The sequence below is a fragment of the Pinus tabuliformis genome, chromosome 4_2, assembly GCF_031772625.1.
Source record: "Pinus tabuliformis cultivar Carrire ecotype Pingquan chromosome 4_2, CPIR1, whole genome shotgun sequence".
Classification (NCBI taxonomy): Eukaryota; Viridiplantae; Streptophyta; class Pinopsida; order Pinales; family Pinaceae; genus Pinus; species Pinus tabuliformis.
In genome coordinates this window covers 556,295,739-556,317,163 of record NC_142304.1, presented here as the reverse complement: position 1 = coordinate 556,317,163, position 21,425 = coordinate 556,295,739, and the positions used below count along the sequence as shown (strand labels likewise).

Genomic DNA, 21,425 nt, shown 5'->3' with positions numbered 1-21,425 from the left:
GTGAAAAAGGCTCTACGATACCTATAAGTCATTCATTGTGTTTGGATTCTCATGTTGCCTCTGTAACTGAAGGTTTTTACTTGAGCCTTTTTCACTTGAATTTGTAAGGTATGTGACAATGAATAACTTATGGGTATTGTAGAGCCTTTTTCACTTGAACTTGTAAGGTATATTTAGATGATTTTTTAGAACAATTCTAATTTTTAGTACATTTGACTCTTGATGAATGGACATATTGAGCTACCACCAACATTCCTTATCAACATCCTCACCTATAGACTATGAAGTACATAGGCCAATATGCTATTATATAAAGTTCAAGTTATTGAAGTCACTCTCCTTCATTTCAATACTAGAAATAGGTGACAATTTTCTTTGTTCTATAGAAGTATGAGTTGGGATAGCTGTGAAAAGTGGAGACACACTGTAATATGCCATTCTCTGAAATTCTAGTTAGTGAAGCTATTCTCTTTCATTTTGATAGTAGAAATAAGTGGCAATATTTTTTGTCTTGTAGAATTATGAGTTGGGACAATTGTTTGAAAACTAAATTTCTCTTGTATGCTTCTAATTGTGTTGCTATAAGCAAATTCTTATCAATGATGTTATAAATGGATTAAGATCCTATTACATCCTCTTAGTGTTCACTTATGGCATTAGTATCTTAGGAGTACTAAACAATTTGGGGAAGTAGACGTGGTAGATAATGTGGGAAAACTATTACTAACTCATTAACAACAAATGAGACATCAACACAATAATCACACTTCATTTTTAGAAGATAGAATAGCACAACCTAACCCTTACACTTTGTAGTATACCATGAACATGAAATTTCTTAAACCATAACAATCTTTTGTGTTCACATCTGAAATAAGTCTGCCATGTGCCATGGTTGGGATTTAAAATTTGCATCCACATTCTATTTAAGTGCAGAATGGGAACTGCCTTCTTTGTTTGCATGAAATCTTGTCCAAACACCACCTAATAGTCATCCAATAGAACAATGGTGAGACTTGTCCTTACGATCCATTCCCCCAACTTGATTCGAACATCCTTGACCATACCAACAATTATCTTCTCATCTAAGTTAATGGATTTGAATGAGGTTTGAATTGGCTCAAAATACAATCATAGAATCCTCACCACATCCTCTCTCACAAATTTATGAGTCATGGCACTCCAACTACTTCCATAGTGAAATTGATATTCTTTCTAAATATATCTTCCTACAACAATATACAATAGAGCATTGATTAATGTCAACCAAATTGTGAAAAAGGTCTTCCTCCAACAAGATACATTATATAATAGAGAATTGAGAAAATTCAACCAAATTGATGAAAGGGTCTACTATAGAGCACTGAATTCTGTGCATAAGCGTAGTAAATATAACACCAATACTTAGGTTTGCAGATTCTAATTTTTGGTCATTATCAAAAGTTGTGTGAAAACTATTCCTAGATTGTTTGATGTGCAAACTAGAGGTTTCCAGGAGAAATCAAACTCTAGAGAACTGAACTCCAAGGCAATTCTTGCCTAGCAACAACACATTGCTAGTTGTTTTCTACTATGCAAGTACAATAAATTGCTACAGTCCTAAGAAATTCTCTCTCATAATTTCTGTTGCTATATTTACACTATTCATTTGAAATTATTAATAATAATATTCCTCTAATTTTAAGGTCATTGCCTAGACAAATACAAAATTTTCTCACCATGAAATAAATGAAAATCCCAAAACCAAGTAGTGTAGACTTCACACTGGCCTAAAGCTTCTAGATTCCCTTCGTGACTAAATTTTCTTCTAACCATATTATATTTTTAAGGCCCCATCCTCCTTGTTCTTTAGTAATGGCTGTAGAATTCAAAGCAGTGAGAGCAGATGTTTTTCTTTCTTGTTGTTGTCACTAGTTTGTTTTTTACATCTATTTGTTTTAAGGTGATTCAATGCACTGTTACATACACTTGTTACAAATAGGAATTGTTGAAATCTTCCCCGTCCCACCTGCAATGCTTATCAATAAAATTTTGTGATTCTTGTCAGCAAGACTATTTGAGTTTGCTTCTTTGACACCTAACAACCCTTTCATATCTACAGAAATAGTTGAATATACATCCATAGTTCCAAATTTATCTGTCTCACTTAAATATTTTTGTACACACCGTAGTAGCCTAGAAATTACCTTATGAACTCTGTTATAAATGGATTAAGATCCTATTACATCCTCTTAGTGTTCACTTCTAACATTAGTAGCTTAGGAGTACTCAATAATTTTGGGAAGTAAATGTGGCAGATGATGTGGGAAAACTATTAATAACTCATTAACAAAAAATGAGACATCAACACAACAATTGTACATCATTTTTAGAATATAAAATAACACAACCTAACCCTTACACTTCAGATGTTAGTATGTCTGTTAACTTTCCCTATCTTTGTCACATAATTAGAGAGAGACACAAATGAAGGTAAAAAAGCCCACATTTTGAATGCAATTTACGAGATTGCATTATCATGAATAGGTTAACTAAGATACCTACATTATACCATCGCGTCAAGGCGAGGCTCCAATGCAAGGCAAAACCAACTTGGCTTACACAAGAAACTGTAAAGAGGACATTGTGGCAATCCCCACCATCTATTCTCCAAAATATCATACATGAAAATGACTAGAGAGTACTATATGTAAAAGAAAATCTTGCCCCAAATACCAACAGTGAAAAAGTGATTAAGATTACCATGACTGAATTTACTGAAGAGATGATCAAGCATACTGCACACTTTTTTCCATTACTTAACAGGTTCATTGATCTCCCATATACTAATATTATTCAAAACTCCAAGCTCCTTGATACCCCCAACAAGAATCAAGGACCCCTCAACCAAATCCCAAGTTCTGACATCAACATCAAAGTCCAACAAGTGATCAGGACCATGGGTGAGGTAGAACAAAAAACCGTATAAATGAGAAACATTCCTTATCTTTGTCAGATAATTATAGAGAGACACAATGAAGGTAATAAAGCCCACATTTTGAATGAAATTTACGAGATTGCATTATCGGGAATAGGTTAACTAAGATACCTACATTATACCATCGTGTCAAGGCAGGGCTCCAATGCAAGGTAAAACCATCTTGGCTTACACAAGCGACTGTAAATAGGACAGTGTGGCAATCCACACCATCTATTCTCCAAAAGATCATACATGAAAATGACTGGAGAGTAGTTTCTGTAAAAGCAAATCTTACCCTAAAGACCAACAGTGAAAAAGTGATTAAGATTACCATGGTTAAATTTACTAAAGAGATGATTGGGCATACTGCACACTTTCTGCCATTTCTTGACAAACTTATCGAGCTCCCATATATTAATCTTCTTAAAAAATCCAAGCTCCTCGATAACCCCAACAAGAATCAAGGACCCCTCATGCTCTAGTATATGCGGGAAAACTACAGGGGGCATGGTGACCTCAACCAAATCCCAATTTCTGACATCAACATCAAAGGCCAATAAGTGATCAGGACCGTGGATGAGGAAGAATAAAAAGCCATCTAAATGAGCAACATTCCCCAACGTGGCGAACCTCCCATCAAAACTACCACAAATATTCCATGAATCACTCCTAGAATCATACATCTATCAAGAAATCCCATCAACAATACTTACAACCAAAATTTGATACTCACTGCCTCTCTTTGGATACACCACCATTGCTACCACACATGGAGACTTCATAGGTAACATGGGAGGCAAAATCCTATGCTTTTGGTGAATAAATTATAGACAACAAGGCACCCCTTTCTGTTCTCTGCTACCAACATACCCCCACCTGATACTATAGGCTTATGAAGCCTTGAACATGTTTACAAAACAATGGCATGAAGATGAGATATAGGACATGGGAATAACAACCCACTTGTCATCTATAAGATTATAGGCAACAATAACATTTCTATTACAATTTTCTGCAAACAGAATGAAGAAAAGGTCTTGCGGGGGTAGCCTCTTGTAGGCCATCAGAAATGAATTTGAATACACACCATTGAATTCCAGGCTATGCAAACTCTCAAAATCCCAAATGGGTTCGAAATCAACAGTCTAGCCAAGATATTCTCCCACAAATGATATGGAATATCAGCTCCCTGCAGTCCTTGTATTTCGCTCTGCTCCTTGACGATAAGAACCAATCTAGAAAGCAATAAAAAAGCCTCCTGATCCCTTAAAAACTTCGCAATTCATAAGTTCAAGGTCGTTTCCCAACATTATCAATTCATCATTGTCCTTATTTGAAGAATCAAGATAATAAGTTTTACAATTGTATCCAAGCCTCTGATAGCATGCATCTGTACACACCATTGATGAATTATCATATGCCACTTTTTATTCTCTTGATCTGTAAACTGGGCAGTTTTATTCAATTTCAATAACTGCCTTAATATATATTTCATAGTATTCCCGCTGACTGGTTAGTTACCATGTTGTTTGGTCAAATAGGGAATTTCCCATCCTGGAAATGTCCTACTGCAACTGATTTATGTTTATCTTCTAAAAAAGAAATCATGAAAATACTGCTTTCTGCCAGATTTTGAAAGCATATTCTACAGATAATGTGAGACTAAGCATATTAAAAAATATGACCATATAGTTTGTTGGCAATTCAACAAAACCCATATTCAACACAGGGACTCAAACACAATACATGTGGGACTCCCACAGGTGAAAAATAAAATGATGGATTTCAAGTACATTTGCAATAGCTTCTAATTGGATGACACTGAAATTATACCACGATACACAACATTCCCACGTCCATCCCCATATTTGTATTTTAATTTATTTTTGAATTATAATCTATCTGGAATCAAATAAGAACCCTCGTTATATATTATGAATAGTTAATATAGAAGATATTTTAAAAAAATCCCTTGCATACAAGAGGTCAAACTTATTATTTTGTAGACAATTTGAGAAACTATCAAGGCTTATAGTTTTATAATGAATCGATTTATCATAGCTATCCTCTCTCATATAATTGCCAATGATTTCCATTACAAGAAACACTTCATCTTTGAAACTGTAGCTCCAGAATGTGGAGATATGTATTAGCCATAAAGAAGCTCATTGAACTCCTATGGACATTCAAATACTAGGCAAGCTAATGCAGGAACAATATTCCTAGACGATTTGCTCATAAATATATATACCATCTCAAAATGAGTAAACCACCAAATTTCTCAAGGTCATGATAATCACCCGTTTCATATTTGTTCACTTACATTCCCATGATAGGTTACTGCAAACAAAAAACTAGGTTTTAATAAACAATACGAACATCACAACTACTAAATATATCCTAATCAGAGATTTATATACAATTACATGTCAAGCTCTTCTAAGGTGCATAAAAAGATTCTCCCAGTCTGAAAAGAAAAGCAATTCTAAGGTACTGCAATTCCATTCAAACTGCAACTCCCATTTGAAGAGTAACAAGACTCTGCAAAAGGTAGTGCAATTGGAAAGATGTGATAATGGAAACCATACCAATAATAGTTTTGGATAACCTACCTCCAAAAACCTCCCAACATATGATGTGCTCCTTGCCACAATTCTTGTTATACACAAAAAATAAAACTTTACGAAAATGTACACATCTAGGATTTCTGAAAAATATTTGTGCATGCAGCCAAACATATCAAAGATGAAAAAATAATCACTGGAAGACAAATATTAAATAGCTCTACCAATGGCTATGGGAAAACCTGAAAGCACAAAAAATTAACCCAATACAACGGCTCGAAAATACCCTGCCAGTAGTAGTAACCACCTTGCCTCAAACGAGATCGTATTCAAAAAATGACTAGAGAATTTACACATCTGCATAGTAGAATTCACACACTCACACTATAGAATTCACACAGGCACAACTTACACACCCGTAGCTCAACAATCAGGACTATAGAATTTCTACAGGAAAATCGCCTAAATTCAACCCTACCCTTGATTTCCTAGAATGGTATAGGGATATTGCAACCAAATACGACCTAGAAACCGGGAAATCGAGGAAGTTGTAATCAAATCCAACCTCCAATCTAGGAAATCAGGCAATTGCAACCAAATCCAACCTCCAAACCAGGAAATCGGGCGATTGCAACCAAATCCAACCTCCAAACCAGGCGAATCGGGCCTTTGGATTGTTTATTTGCCTTATTTTTATGGCTAAAATGTAATAATGATTTATTTTTAAAATAATTTTTGGACTAACTATAGAAAAGGGGTGAAATATAAAAAAGTATCTCCTCCAAAATATAAAACCCCTTAAATTTCACCCTTGGGCTAAGATTCACCCCTAAAATTTTCTATGGGTTGAAGCTGTTATTTTGCATGAATAAATATTTGTTCGTGATTATTTTACAACATGTCCGAGTCAAAATCACCAACAAGAACAACTGGGTATTTGTTCGATGTGTGATGTGTGCTCTAAAATGAACATGATGAGTTCAATTATATCATCAACACTTGTATTTGTTGCAATGTATATATTTTCAAGTCTAATTGCTTTCCCTTCAAGATAGAAAGTTGCAATTGTTGACTCAATATGGCTTGTTGTATAAATGAGTTGATTGTAAATATAGTTATTTTTTTTGCAATGTGTGACAATGCCATGTAAGTGAAACAAGTGTATGCAGTGATATTTGTTTGTAAACATTGGATTTGATGGAAGTGATTTTGTTTTTGTTTCTTGGAAACAAAGGATGTTAGTATTCATTAGATCATAGTCAACAACGATATCCTCAAAGTGTAATGATAATTTGTGTGTGTTCAATGAGCATATTGTCAAACATTCATTTGTTTGAGTTGAATATAAGCTATATTCAAGTTGATAAGAACCACTTTGTCTAAGTCTTTGTAGTTCAGTGGAAACTTTGTCACAAAGAAAAAAGTTTATATGTTCCAATTTGTTTAGCAAATACAAGGATTTAATATCTTTGATATGAGACAATGTAGTGTAGATAAGTCCATGTTGCCTAATCCCTTTTGTATCAAACTCCAATCTATCCATTATCAAGCCTTGTGATCAATGTATGGTTTGTGCACATGCCAGTTAAATAGGAAATTGTTCTTGTGTGCATTTTTTTTTTCAATTTGATTCAATATGCCTACAAATTCTAGTAATAGGTGTCCAATTAGACATTATTCCATCTTTGAACAAGTGGACCATTTTTCTTCGTTGAATAATGCCAACTGCTGGATCAACAAATTCAATCCAAATTGCACCATTCTAAAATGTTGTGGATGCTCTAAAAATATCTTCAACACCATTGACCAAGCCATATTGAATGTCATAATTCCTACCAATCAATTCAACAAACATATATTCTTTTAGCACAATGGCAGTTGGAAATTGCATATTGATGTTGCTATTGCAATTTGTGTTTATTGACTCATTTATGTTATCATATGCATTTAGTGTGATTGTTTCTGTGTTGATGAGAGATAACATTCTTTCATTATGTTCTTGTGATTTTTTGTTTAAGTAGAAGAGATATGGAATGTATGTGAACCTGTCATAATTCCGTGTAAAATGGACATAAATTCTTTGTTTTTTTGTCGCATAACGTCTTTTAGTTCATAAATTTTGACATTGTCTTTCAAAAAAATGTAAGGAGTAGTAGTTCCTTTAAGACTTAGATGCTTAAATATCCAAGAATCATGCACAGGTGCTGCTTCGTACAAGTCGCCACCAAATATTATGCGAAGATTTCCAAATGGATATGCATGATTTCATGAAGTCGCTTGCCAATGTTATATAACAGTTAAGAGCCAATTAATGAAGCTTCATATATGAGCAGGAATTTAAATTGTTCACATCCTTTAGTCAATATATCATGTGTGTTTGAGGTCAATGGCATCATGTCACATGGTGAAAGAGGCAAATGCAAAGATGAATGTACCGTGACACCATTTGCAATGTATGCAACCTTGTCTGCAATTGCAACTATGATACCCTTTTTTTTCAAGGGGTCACTTTGTAAGTATTTTTTATAAAGTCACACTAGTGGATGGTAAGGCTCATGTGCAGTGATTTTTTTTCCTGTGCTTGCACCTCCAGTGATAAAAAAATATAACGACTTTCTTGGATTGTTTTTTTTCCATAGTACTATTTGTTTTATTATTGATTGTTGTTCTTGATTTAGTTGTCTCCGAATTTCATGATATGCTAGTGTGTCCAAAACAAAGGGATGTTTATTGAATTCATTAGTTTTTGTATATCCAATTTGGATGTTTCTAGATCTCACTTTCTCTTCCAGGTCACGTTGAATATCATATTTTTCAATAGAACAAGTATTAATTCCATTTTTTAATGGCAAGTGAAGCAAAAATATGTCCTTGTCTTTGGATGCAATTGTACTCAAAGCAATTTCGATATCACCCCATGATGAGACTGAATGTTAAAATCGTTTTTCAGTAGCATAGACAATGTGTTTTTGGGACAAGTATGCCTCAGTCCATGTCTAATGACCCTTCTTTAACATGTATTTAGATTTTCTGTATGGGATGTAGAACATCATTTCTTATTTACAATGGTTTTCTGAGTCCATTTGTTCATTGTATCGAATGAACCGTATGAAACATGGGAATTTCTTTATCTAGTGGATAGTGGTGGCTACTCGCCTATTCCATGTAGATCTCCAGTTGGTTTCATCCATTTCCTTGTTTATTGAAACATTTTCTATTTTTAGCTATTTTTTGTGTCCTGAACTTCTGGAGCAGTTTTAACCCCCTAAACGACGTTTTTTTGAGGTCCACAACAGAACCATATCCATAGGTAGGTGCATGTCACAAATCCTGTAGTACTTAGAGAGATATTTCCAACAAGGTACCATGCACATCAAACATAGATAATATGACCAAGCTATGACCTCAAGAATTTGGTTGCCTAACTAACCCCAATGAAACCCACAAAACCCTTGGTGTTCCATCTCCTGGGGTTAGGGTTTAGGTTTTTAGGTTTTCCCTTGTAGTTCAATAATAAATGGGCCATTGAGCCTAATTGTAACATAGTTCAAAGGCATGTAGCCACCACATCTCTTCTCAGAGATAAGCTACCATCACCTGAGCAAGTTTATTTCCATTTTGTTTGTAAGCATATTTCAGTATTTGATATTAATGAAATGAATGGTTATTTATACTACATCTCTGTATTTAGGTTATATATGTAATTTGTTGTGTTCTTGTTTAAGTTCAGATCAAATTTCTTTTTGTTTTTGTTGTTGTTGTTTTCATGGTTAAATATGAGGAAGCATATTTTGCCAAGCAAACTTTCTCAAGTTTATTGGGATGTGTGACATATTTATTAATCATTGTCATGCAAACAATATATTCAAAATTGTCGGGTTCTTATTGCAATAGAACATGCCTTTTAGCACATATGCTTGTTTTTTAGTTGGAGCAGTGTTAATGAAAATTGTCTTTCTAGAGGATGAGTACAAAGGAAATGAAAGAGCAATGTGGATTGCTAGTCGACTTGACATTTGTTGCATATTTAGCAATGCATTTCAAAGTTTATGAATAGTCTGAAAGTAGATGTCATTGTGCAATCCATCTTTGTCATATACGAGCTACAGTATGTTGCTGCGGCATAGACACCTAAAATGAATTGAGCATCTGTGTTTTCTTGCCACAATGGCAGTTTGTTTTTTGCAAATGAATTTATCCATACATCACAAGGATCTCTTTTGAGTGATACAATAGGTTGAGTGATACAAGAGCGAAGGAGCAACACGTCCTTTTTTTTTGTAATTCCAAGATCAGTTAGGAAAATGTCGAATGTTATGTTTTTTGAATAGACTTTGTTTTGTAGAAGAGAAGAAATATTTCTTTACATTACTTGATTCTCACGGTTTTCATTCAACAAAGGTTGTAAGATACAAGTTTCAACAATTGTTAGCAAAGCGAAACCAAATATACATGTATAATGTCTATGCTTTTTGCAGTTTTTTGTGTGGTGATGAGTTTGAATTTGAGCCATTTTATCTGGAAACAATGTTGAATCACATGTCAAATAATTATCAATGAAAGCTTTGTCCCTCTGATTTGGAACTCTATGATAAAAAAATAATAACGCACATGACCAAACAATTCATTACTGTTTGTAATCAAGGTGCATATTGACAAGAATCTATGTCTATAATATCGACTATAAATGATTGGATGATGTCTGATCAATGTGTCAATGCATTGATCAGTAGAGTTGTTACTATGTTTTGCTACAAAACCAAGAGTTTGTTTTTCAATACATTTTTCAATGGATCCCAAAGATGCTCAGCACTAGTGAATGTGATAAAGAAGGTTGGTGGGCCAAGTTGTCGTATCATTGAAAATATGTCGTTTGTATATGTTAAAATTAATCAGGGGACATTTGAATGCTTTTTGAACATTGATATGCAATTGGTATTGCAACAATCTTTGAAGTTTTTTTTTATTCTTGACATCTTTGGCAAGTAGTTTTTGTCATATGAGTTCTCCTTTCCGAATAGAAATCCAAGTTGAGCTGGAGCCTTGGTTTATCAATATATAAATTGGTTTAGAAAATATGTTCGTAATGTGGCTTGAGAAGTCACCAGACATGTGAAACAACTCCCATTGTGAAATTTGTTGATAGGATAAGCGATTGACAACATCAATAGGTCGACTTAATCCATAAAATAACGTCGAGAGGTTAAGTTCTTCAAAGAATTTGTCTTGAAAAATGCCTAGGGGCTAGAATCCTTCATAACATGTAATTGGTATTATTATTGTATCAAGATTATAGATAATGTGGGAGTCTGAGTAACCATGTACAAGTGTTTTAGTTATCGACTCTAAATCATTATCAAAATTTGGTGAATCTAGTTGATCTAATGTTGGTTCAGTGTTCTCACGGTTTTCTTATTTTGATCAAATTGTTTTTTCTATTCCTTGTTGATTACTATTTTTTCATTTTTGTAGAAATAGGTGTTGCACAAGTAACATAAAGAAATCATTAATTTTTTGGGTCGAATGTTCCCTGACAAATAAGCATTTTTGTACTCTATTTTTCTCTTTAGCATAACTGCAACTGTCATGCATTCATCAATATCTCTAGGTACAATTGTTTGAACCAAATTGGTAGGAACATTTATAATTGTGCATGTTGATCCAATTCGTGATATTTTGTAACCAAGTTTTCTAATCTACGCAAAATCCATTCTTGATGCTACTAATCTTTCCTCTAGGTGTGTCAGCCGTGCAACAAAGATCATTTTGGTTTCAACAAATATACGAAGGCGATGAAAATGTAGGTATCTTTTCACTGAGTATTGAAATATTACAATATTTTCAAAGTTGTTCATCCATTTTAATGCGTTTGAATTTTGTTGTAGGCATGAGATAATGACAAGTGGACAATGTAGCTTTATCAATGCGTCACATGTCTTTTCCAAAGTACAATCTATCACAAATGCAACATGCATTTGTAGGCGTGTCTTCGATTGATTGCATATATTTATCAACTGCTTTATTTGATTGCACATGCTTTTTCCATTCTTCATGTAGCAAGGCACCTTGTGCTTGCATTACAAATTTTAATTTATGCAAGCACATCCCTTATTCGATCCCCTGGAAGATGGGACAAAGCCAATTTTCTCTTATGTTTGTGCATTGATGAAGAATGATTATCTTGTTTAGATGATGTGCAATTTTAGCCACTTAAACAAATTTTCTTTTCCTTAATGATATAACGTCAATTGTATGATATTTCAATTGGGTACAAGATGTAGTAGAAACAAACTCATTTTAAAAAAATATGCCTAGAAGGCACATCCGTCATTGAGTTGTCATTTTCCCTTTTCGACATTACTTGGAGCATTCCCTGTATGTTGTCATTATGGCTAATATTATCATAACTATTAATTTGCAAAAGTGCATGGTAATGTGCATGTGATGTGGATATTGGAAGATGCAAAAGGTACATGACTTTGGATGAAGTGTTTGATGAATACAATCTCAAAGAAATATTCCTCGTTTCTCTTTTCTATATGCATATGTTTACATTATATATTTCACATATCCATTGTATTGCAAACCATTTTCCTTCTATATGTCCATATGCATATGGCATCGATAAGTTAATAATATAACCTTGCCACTCATTGATACATTGTTCCTTCTCAATGGTCCTAGCATGCAAGTGTTCCTCCAAGTAGTTGATAACTCTAATGTCATTGCAAATGAAACAATTGTTAAAAGTTTGTGCAATTGTTTTTTCTCACCGCAAACATATCAAACCATAGTGCAATTGTATAATTAGATTTGAACAAAGAGTCGTGGAAGTCATTAACAAAACATCCATAGATTGCGAAGCCTTGCTGCAATAGTATTTGATCAAGTGACAACATGTCAAATTGTCTAGATCAACATTTGTATGGACAAATGCATGAGAAATTGATCTAGGAATTGTAGTTAGAATGTTTGTTGTGCGATACAAAAAGAGTGGTACAAAGTTGCAACATACAAGGTTATGGTTATGTAGCAAAATATTGCACTGATATCCATGAGTCTCTTGATTGAAGCGAAGATACGGTTGTCCATTTGTGTATAGAGAAACATTCAATGGAATTGGAAACCAATCAAAGAACCATTTGACACAAAAGGCATATCCCCATAAGATAATTGTAGATGGAGCATGAACAAAAGGTGTAGAAAATCCTTGCAATTACGTTTCAATATCATTAACATTGTGAGGTTCTCGAAGAAACTCATGTGTTAATTTAGTTCACAATGATTACAAAGCAGCGCATGTTGGTGATACAAGCAATGTCAAAATTGGTTTACAATTCCTTGTCGTATTTTAGCTGAAGTATAGCAGAAATGAATAAGAACAACAAATGAGTCAAATAAACAATCATGAGGATAATAAAAAAAATGATCCAATCTATATAAATTGAATCTAGATAACTTGTGATCGATCTCTTACACAGTGGTCTCATTCAATGCAAAAGTATTTTTCGTTTCGATTAAAACATTATGACAAGTTGTGCAACACAACACTACTTTATAATGCAAAGAGCAAAAATACATTGAATATTCAATCACCAGGCATCATTGTAGAGCATTTTCAAAATTTCCTATACAATATGTAATCTTCGTTGTCTATCTGACTTTGTTGTTGTTGTTTTTGTGTGTTTTTTTTTCTTCCCTTGTGTTGTTTGTTAATAGTGTGAACTTGAGTACCCGGATTTGTGACAAATACACTGAATAAATTAAAGCGAAGCATACAAAAAACAATATAGTCAAATAACAAACATTGAATCTAATCAAGAAATGCATCTTAAATACAAACTACTAAATCTACAAAGTAGTAGTGACAATAATTTGAAACATTGTCTAATGAAACAACAGCTTAAGACTTTCAACTATTTAAGAAGGTGTATACATTTCACCATATTCTGGACATTATGCTAACTATGCAAGACTCAAAGAGAGATATACCATTGACCAGGTTTTGCAGAAAATTGTTACCAACCCCTCTACATTCTTGAACAAAGGCCCCCCACTACTTGTTTCAATAATTTTGCATGTTTCATCCAATAAAGGAATTAATGTTTTCATTATTTTAATGTGATTTCCTAATGACAGGTTTCTTGCGATCAACATGCCAGGCTCACCCATTTTCCAAGTGGATGCTTGCAACTACTAATGTTAACGAGACCACGAGGCCAGTCACACCTAAGTTCCAACGAGACTTGTAGCTTAACAAGAACAATTCCATCCTGAATGAAACACCCCCACATGAAAACCGTGGGGAACACTCGTAACTAAGTTTAGGGAAAATTTGCATCTGGGGTTCCCAGGCTTATTTTATCTGACATTCATGCAACAAATACGCATGAAAGTAGATTCTTGGTCACAAAAGTCTTAATTGATGAGGAGCAACCACCAAGAAACTGATTCAACCTGTTGACTATGTGCATGGGAGGCTTACCTGTTGGCCAAGTGAATACTTGGAGATGGAAACCTTCCCGGAGGAAAAGCGTGTAGGAAAAATGTGCCTAAGTTTCAGGGAGACTTGCATGTTAATCATAAAAATTTCATCCTGGAGGAAACCTTATCTGAGTAAAACCTCGGGGGACACTTGTACCTAAGTTCTGGAGAGATTTGTATCCAGGGTCCCGAACTTATCTTATCCAGGATTTGCGCAACAACTAAGCATGCAAATAGATTCTCGGTCGGGAAGGATTCAGTTGACCAGTGAGCAGTCATTAGGAACTTGATTCAGTTTGAGAAAAATGACGTGAATCATCTTAGAATGTTAAAAACCTAAAATTTAGACAATTATAAGCTCAAAAACGAATGATTACAACGATACCACAAGTTGACTACTAGAACTATTCTGAAGTCCTCAATTTTTATTTAATTGTAGACTTGTATCTAGCGTTTCAGACTTATTTTATCCTAGATTCGTGCAACAACTAAACATGCAAACAGATTCCCGACCAGGAAGGAATAAATTGATTAGCGAGAAATTACCAAGCACTTGATTTAGTTTGAGAAAATGATGTGAATGATCATAGAATGTTAAAAACCTAAAATCCAAACAAATATAAGCTTGAAAATGAATGGTTATAGCCATACTACAAGTTGACTACTAGAACTACTTTGAAGCCCTACTTTGAAGCCCTCAACTTTGATTTGATGGTAGATTATACAAGAGTGAAAAGCTTCAATGCGAAAGACTACTCCTAAAGCACAAGGCTCAAATGTTTCGAGGAATATTTTTAACTTGTTATGAATATACTTTACAATTTGAAAGCGGGGAAAGGTCCCCAAAAATCTCTTGCATTAAGAGAGAAGAATAATTGATAAAATATCGAGCTATAGCTACTAAGTAGTCTATTGAAGAATAAGAGGAACATTATTGAACAAAGGGCCTCAAACTACTTGTTTCAATCGTTTTGAATTTTGGTTTAGGAAAGTAATTAATGTTTTCATTATTTTAATATGATTTCATAACTAGAGGTTCTTGCAAAGGGCATGCAAGGCTTACCCGTTCACTAAGCGAATGCTTGCAGATACTAATGTTAACAGGAAAAATTTATTCCCAGAGGAAACCTTATCGTAGAGAAACCATCAAGCACATTTGTACCTAAGTCCAAGTTCTGAGCAGACTTTCTTCCAAGGTTCCCATGCTCATTTTATCTGCCATTCGCATAACAACTATGCATAAAACCAGATACATGGCCAGGAAAAAAATAATTGACCATTGAGCAACCAACATGCACTTGATTAAACTTGAGATAAGTTATGTGAATGACCACAAAACCTTAAAATCCTAAGATCGAGACCACTATAATCTTGAAAATCAATGATTACAAGCATACCACAAGTTGACTATGGGCATGTGAAGCGTACTAGTTGGCCAAGCGAATGCTTGCGATACTAATGTCAACAAGAACAATTTCATCCCGGAGGAAACCTTCCTGGAGGAAAAGATCGTAGCACATTCATACATAAGTTCCAGACTTGAATTCGAGGTTTCCAAACTCATTTTATACGAGATCCGCACAGCAATTACACATGCAAACAAAGTCTCGGCCAGGAAGAATCAACTGACAAACAAGCAATCACCAAGCACCTGATTCAGCCTGAGAAAAATGATGCAAATGATCATAGAATGTTAAAATCCTAAGATTGAGATGACTATAAGCTCGAAAATGAATGATTAGAGCCATAGCACAAATTGATTATTAGAACCATTATGAACTCCTCAAATTCCATTTAATTGTAGATTATACAGGAGTGAAAAATTCCAATTTCCAAAACTAATCCTAAAGCAAAAGGCTCTAATGTCATCAGGATAAAATATTTGGAGGAAATCTCTTGCACTAAGAGAAAAGAAGAATTCACACAACATCCATCAAGCATATCAATAAAAGACAATGGCAAGGGAAAGGCCTCACCCAAATCCCAAAAGAAGGCAATAACAAATCAACAAAGTCTACGAAGGAAACTCTTGGAACCTCTAGTACAGAGAAGAAGAGGTCAAAGAAAAAAATATAGAAACCATGTTATATGGTCTTGCATGAGTCCAACTTACCAAATATTTTGCATGGATGAAAGAAAAAAAAATATAACTACTAAATAAGTTTAAGGATTAGAAACATGTTGAAAAAAATCAAGCTATAGAGAGAAAACTGATACAAAGTTAACAACAATCAAGATAGTCAAGAAAATGAGAAACATATTTTCTTGTTGCTCACCAACCTGTGGCTAAAAGAAACAACTAAGGAGCTGCCCATGCTTCTCACCAAGTTCACATCAGAGAACATTTGCAATGAAATTAAATTAAAATAGACTAACATCCAAGAAGAATAAGCTACATGCATCATGAAATCAAATTTTATTGAATTAATCATATAATTGCAAATTACTTTATGAATAAGTAGAAGAAGTTACATGAAGCTACCTTTTGCGAACACTATGAAATCCAAACCCTATACAAACATTATGAAACCCACCAAAATGAGAAACTCAACAAAATTCTCCAAATCCTTTGAAAACACAGGGAAACCCACCAAAATTATCTTTAAACGCCAAAATAGAATTGCATCTCACAATTCTCTCTATGAATCCAAAGTTTTAAACTCTAAAGTCGTTAGATTTGATTTAATTGTAGATTATACAGAACTGAAAACCTTCAATATCCAAAACTACTCCTAAAGCACAAGGTTCTAATGCCATCAAGATAGAATGTTTCGAGGAAATCTCCTGCACTATGAGAAAAGAAGAATTGACACAACATCGAGCTATAACTAATGAGGAGTCTATTCAGATAATCTATAGGACATGCATCCTATCGAGAAAATACAATGGCAAGGGAAAGGCCTCACCCAAAGCCCAAAAGAAGGAACTTACAATCCAACAAAGTCTACGAAGGAAATTGTTGGCACATTTGGTACAAACAAGAAAAGCTCAAGGAAATATATAGAAACCATGTTAGAAAAATGAGAAGCACACTTCCCTGTCACTCACCAACTTGTGGCTAAAAGAAATAGGTATAGAGTTGCCAATGCTTCTCACCAATTTTGCATAAGAGGAAATTGCAATGAAATGAAATTAAACTAGACTAACATGTAAGTAGAATAAGCTACATGCATCATGAAATCAAAATTTACTTTTTGAATCAACAGAAGAAGTTACCTGAAGTTACGCTATGTGAACACTTAGAAACCCACCAAAATTCTCCAGATCTTCTGCAAACACTAGAAAACCCACACCCTATGCAAACACTAAGAAACCTAGCAAAAATCCTTCAGATCTTTTACAAATAATGGGGAACCAACCAAAATTCTCCAAATCTTCAAACCCCAGAACAAAATTATGTCACACAATTCTCTCTATGGATCCAAAGTTCTCAAAAGCCAAGATGAAGTCACGAGTTCCACCTGTCACAACCCTCTAATTCATTCTCTATGCTATACCATGTACATTCACATTTCAATATCACAAAATCAAGAGTTCACCTACAACTTTGCATTTAGAACCATTGTAAAATTAATGCATGTTTTTAAATGTTGACATCCACCACATCTTTCACTGTAGCAACATCTACATTCAACATCAAATTCCTTTAATGCAATCCTCCTCAAACTGGGTGAAGTGACAAGGTGTGGCACTGACTGAGTATGAAGGCACATTCTTTGGTGTCCAAGTAGGTCTCGGCGTGGCAAACGAGGTTTTGGAAGCACCAAACCTGTTTTAAAACAGGTGACCAAAAACAACCATGGATCGATTGTATTGAGGTCTCGACTTTCAGAAGCAAAACAAAGGAACGTTGTGGTACTATCTTGGGCTGCTCACATAAAAAATGCCATTAATGACCTTACCTCAAATGCCTTGGGAGCTGAATTGGAGCGGTACAACACCAAACATCATCCCTCAGGCTTTGGTCCGAGCATGCAGTGACGTGCTGATGTCTGCTAAGAAATATGTGCAGAAATCCAAAGTCCACATTAGAAAAATGCAAAAAAAATCCCATGTATGTACAAAACTAATGCCTCCAACCCGTCCCTATATGTCACGCAGTGACATAACAATAATTTAAAAGAGAGATTTAAATTTCAAACCGAGAAAGATCTTTTCACTAATATATTTATGAAAATAAATTCTAATTTATGTTATGTGATGTGATTTGACTCAAACTTTTTTATGTTATGTGATGTGATTGAGTTTGAATTTTTTAAGCAATAAAATTGTTAAAATAATAAGGAATGTTCTTAATATTATTTCAAGATTGCATTAAAAAAATTAAAATATAGAGATGTGTAATGATGAAGATGGAAAAAAACAAAAGAAAATTCAAAAATTATTGAAACTTTAATTTTAAATGAATTTAATGTATATTTTAATTTTACATCTGAAATATTGTCTATAGGGTATAGAATAGACATTGACATGGTGCTTTGTTAAGACACTCCAATGATGAAAGGTTCAAAACCCAATAGATAAAATTTGAACATGTTAAGAGTTGGTGTACCTTAAGTCAACTGCGAGCCTTGATTGATTTTAACAAAAAAAACCCATAAATTATAATTACTCATGGCACATGTTAATGCTAATCATCTCACTTGAAAAAAAAAATACATTTGAAATATTATATTTTAATAAATAAATAAGAATAAAAATGAAATCATAAATTAATTAATTGTTAATGATGTTTGACTCTCGACTATATGATTCTAGTCCATGATTCTACATAGCCACTAGTCCATGATTCTACATAGCCATTTCAATAAGCACTTGCGATTTTACTCTTTTGGAAAATTGTGATATGAATTTGCTGAACTTTTTAACTTTAATCATAATTTGTGCAAATCATAGTTTTTATGGCATAATCACACTTTTGTTTATGATGGAATTGTGCCATAAAAGTTTGAACGACCAAATCAATTTTAACGCGTTTTCACCAAATTTCAAATTGAACGCCCCCAGAGTACATAACGCCTAACGCTTTCTTTCGCGATCTTGCATTTAAGGATAGAGTGGAGATCATTCATTAGACTACATCATGTTTCGATATAAATGATTAAGACATCGTAAGATGGGCCAATGTTTAACACTGAATGTTCTTACTCACCGTTAGACATTTAATGTTATTTCGAGAATTTTATAAAAAGGAATTTATTATATAAATTATATACCGTAATTAAATTGTAATTTAAATATTTTAGATTTTTTTTTTAATAATGATAAGAAGAAAAAGGGTAAAAAAAATTAATATAAAATTAATTATATTTATTTTTTATTAGTGGATATTAATCTAATTGTAATAGGAGCATTTTTAATGGTTGGATTTATTTTTAATTAAAATAATAAACTTATTTATGTAAGGAGTTTTGGAAACTATTGAGGCAATTATTTTTTCACTTTAGTCATGCAATTTTTGCTTTGTTTTTGTGGATTTTCTGTAAATCGTTTAATGTCGAATCTCTGTGATTCAGTAAAGAAACAATTTCTTTTGCAGGTATGGCTATTGGCCAAGCTAGCTTTTATTCGGTTTCGTACAACGTTATGCTAAAATTCGATTCTAGTCTTACTGTGGTACAATAAATTTCTTCCCTTAGTGTTCTTGTGGATGAGGAAACTTTCTGTTGTGAAAAATATTTTTCGGAGAATGGCTTGGTTTGCATGTTTAATGGGTACTAGCCGCGGCTGGTCGATCTGCACAAATGGATCTCCAAGACATGGGAGCCCCTTTTAACGGACAAATTGAATATTTACCCTATGGCTCGAGGTTTTGTCTATGTGATTTTGATAATATAGAGGAAACAAAGGTCATATCTGAAGCTAGGTCGTGGTTTTTGGGTAGTATTGGCCTCTTCATGTAGCCTTAGACTACCACTTATGATCCAATAATGACATCAATCTCCACAACCCTAGTTTGGATAAGGCTTCCAAACATTCTCTTGCATTTTTGGAATCTTACATCACTTTCCTCAATAGGGAATGCACTGGGAAAGTTTTATCATCATTGTCTTGAAACCATTTTTTTTACAAGGCCACTTATGCCCATATTTGTGTGGAGATGGAATTCAATAAGGTTTTTCCCACAAAGATTAATTTGACAACTCCAATCTATGTTTGGTTCCAACAACTCAACTATGATAATATTTCATTTAGATGTAGAGCATGTTGTGAAACATGGCATGTAATTAAAAATTGTCCCAAACATTCTCAAAATAGCAAAGATCGGAAAAAATCCCGAAGGTCCAAATGGTGAGGAGGAGTGCAAGGTGATCATTATACCGTATTAACAAAGGAAGAGCTTTAGGACAAAAAGGAACAAAAAAAAACAAGAAGGAAGTAGATACAACCAAAGAAAACACATTCGTGACAGCAAAATCTAAGCAAGAAAAATCACATGCTAATGTGGATCCTTCGGTAGCTAGTGAGGATTTCCCAGACGCAACGTTAGTGGAAAATAAATAATCCATCATGGAAAATAGATCCTCTCTAAAAACCACAAGGAGTAATGTTGAAAAGAAAACTTCTTGGGTAGAACAACCAAATGAGGAAGATTTCAAGAATATTACCATGCACTTGCCAAAGAACAATCTGCTGAAATTTGCAGAAAATGTGGGTCAAACTCAACTTGGGAATAAAGGAACAAGTTTTTCACTAAGAAAAACAAGAAGCCAGACTAGATCAAAATAAAATTAGTGAAATATGGAATGTAATTGTGTTTGGATATTGGGGGTTTTTTGGAATTTTTTTACTTGGAAAAGGGCTAAATTTTTTGTGTCATGGAGAACTTGCTTTAGGGTTTGGATTGAACGTCCGTGCTCAATCCCAAAATTGTAAGCCTTGGATATCTCTGAAACATGTATATGATTTTGGCTATGTATCCAACTATTTTAATATAAATGCTATCCGTTTTATTTAAATAAAGAATAACAAACTCATTTATTCAAAATTCCAATTTTGACCGAGATGCATACATGGATTTCGATGATAACAAATTTAAAAAGTTTAAATTCATAAAACATTTAGCCATGGCATAAGGACATGCTTTTAATTAAATGCAATAATATTAGGATAAATGTTTCGCCTTCCTAAATAATTAAAATCCTGATGGTGTATAATTTAATGTTGGATTACTTGATGCACAACACTTGTTACTCTTTATCAAAGGCCGCAAGTGTAGGGGGATACTCTTTGCTATCGAGGGATATACTATGAGATCTTTGGAAAGGAATTTGTGTCACGCGAACAATAATCATGCAAAGGTGTATGACTTATCGTGAGTCATACTTATAACTAGGGAGGAATAAATGATCTCAATGATGATAATCAGGAATTTTATGATTGTTATTAAAGCCATGACAAGTAAAGTGATCCCATGG

The 21,425-nt window shown here is 33.9% G+C and overlaps 1 pseudogene; it reads right to left on the bottom strand.

Annotated features, from left to right (window-relative positions):
* Window positions 1–3,093: 3,093 nt before the first annotated feature.
* LOC149170473 (uncharacterized) overlaps window positions 3,094–21,425 on the bottom strand; it is a 45,659-nt pseudogene continuing 27,327 nt past the window's right edge.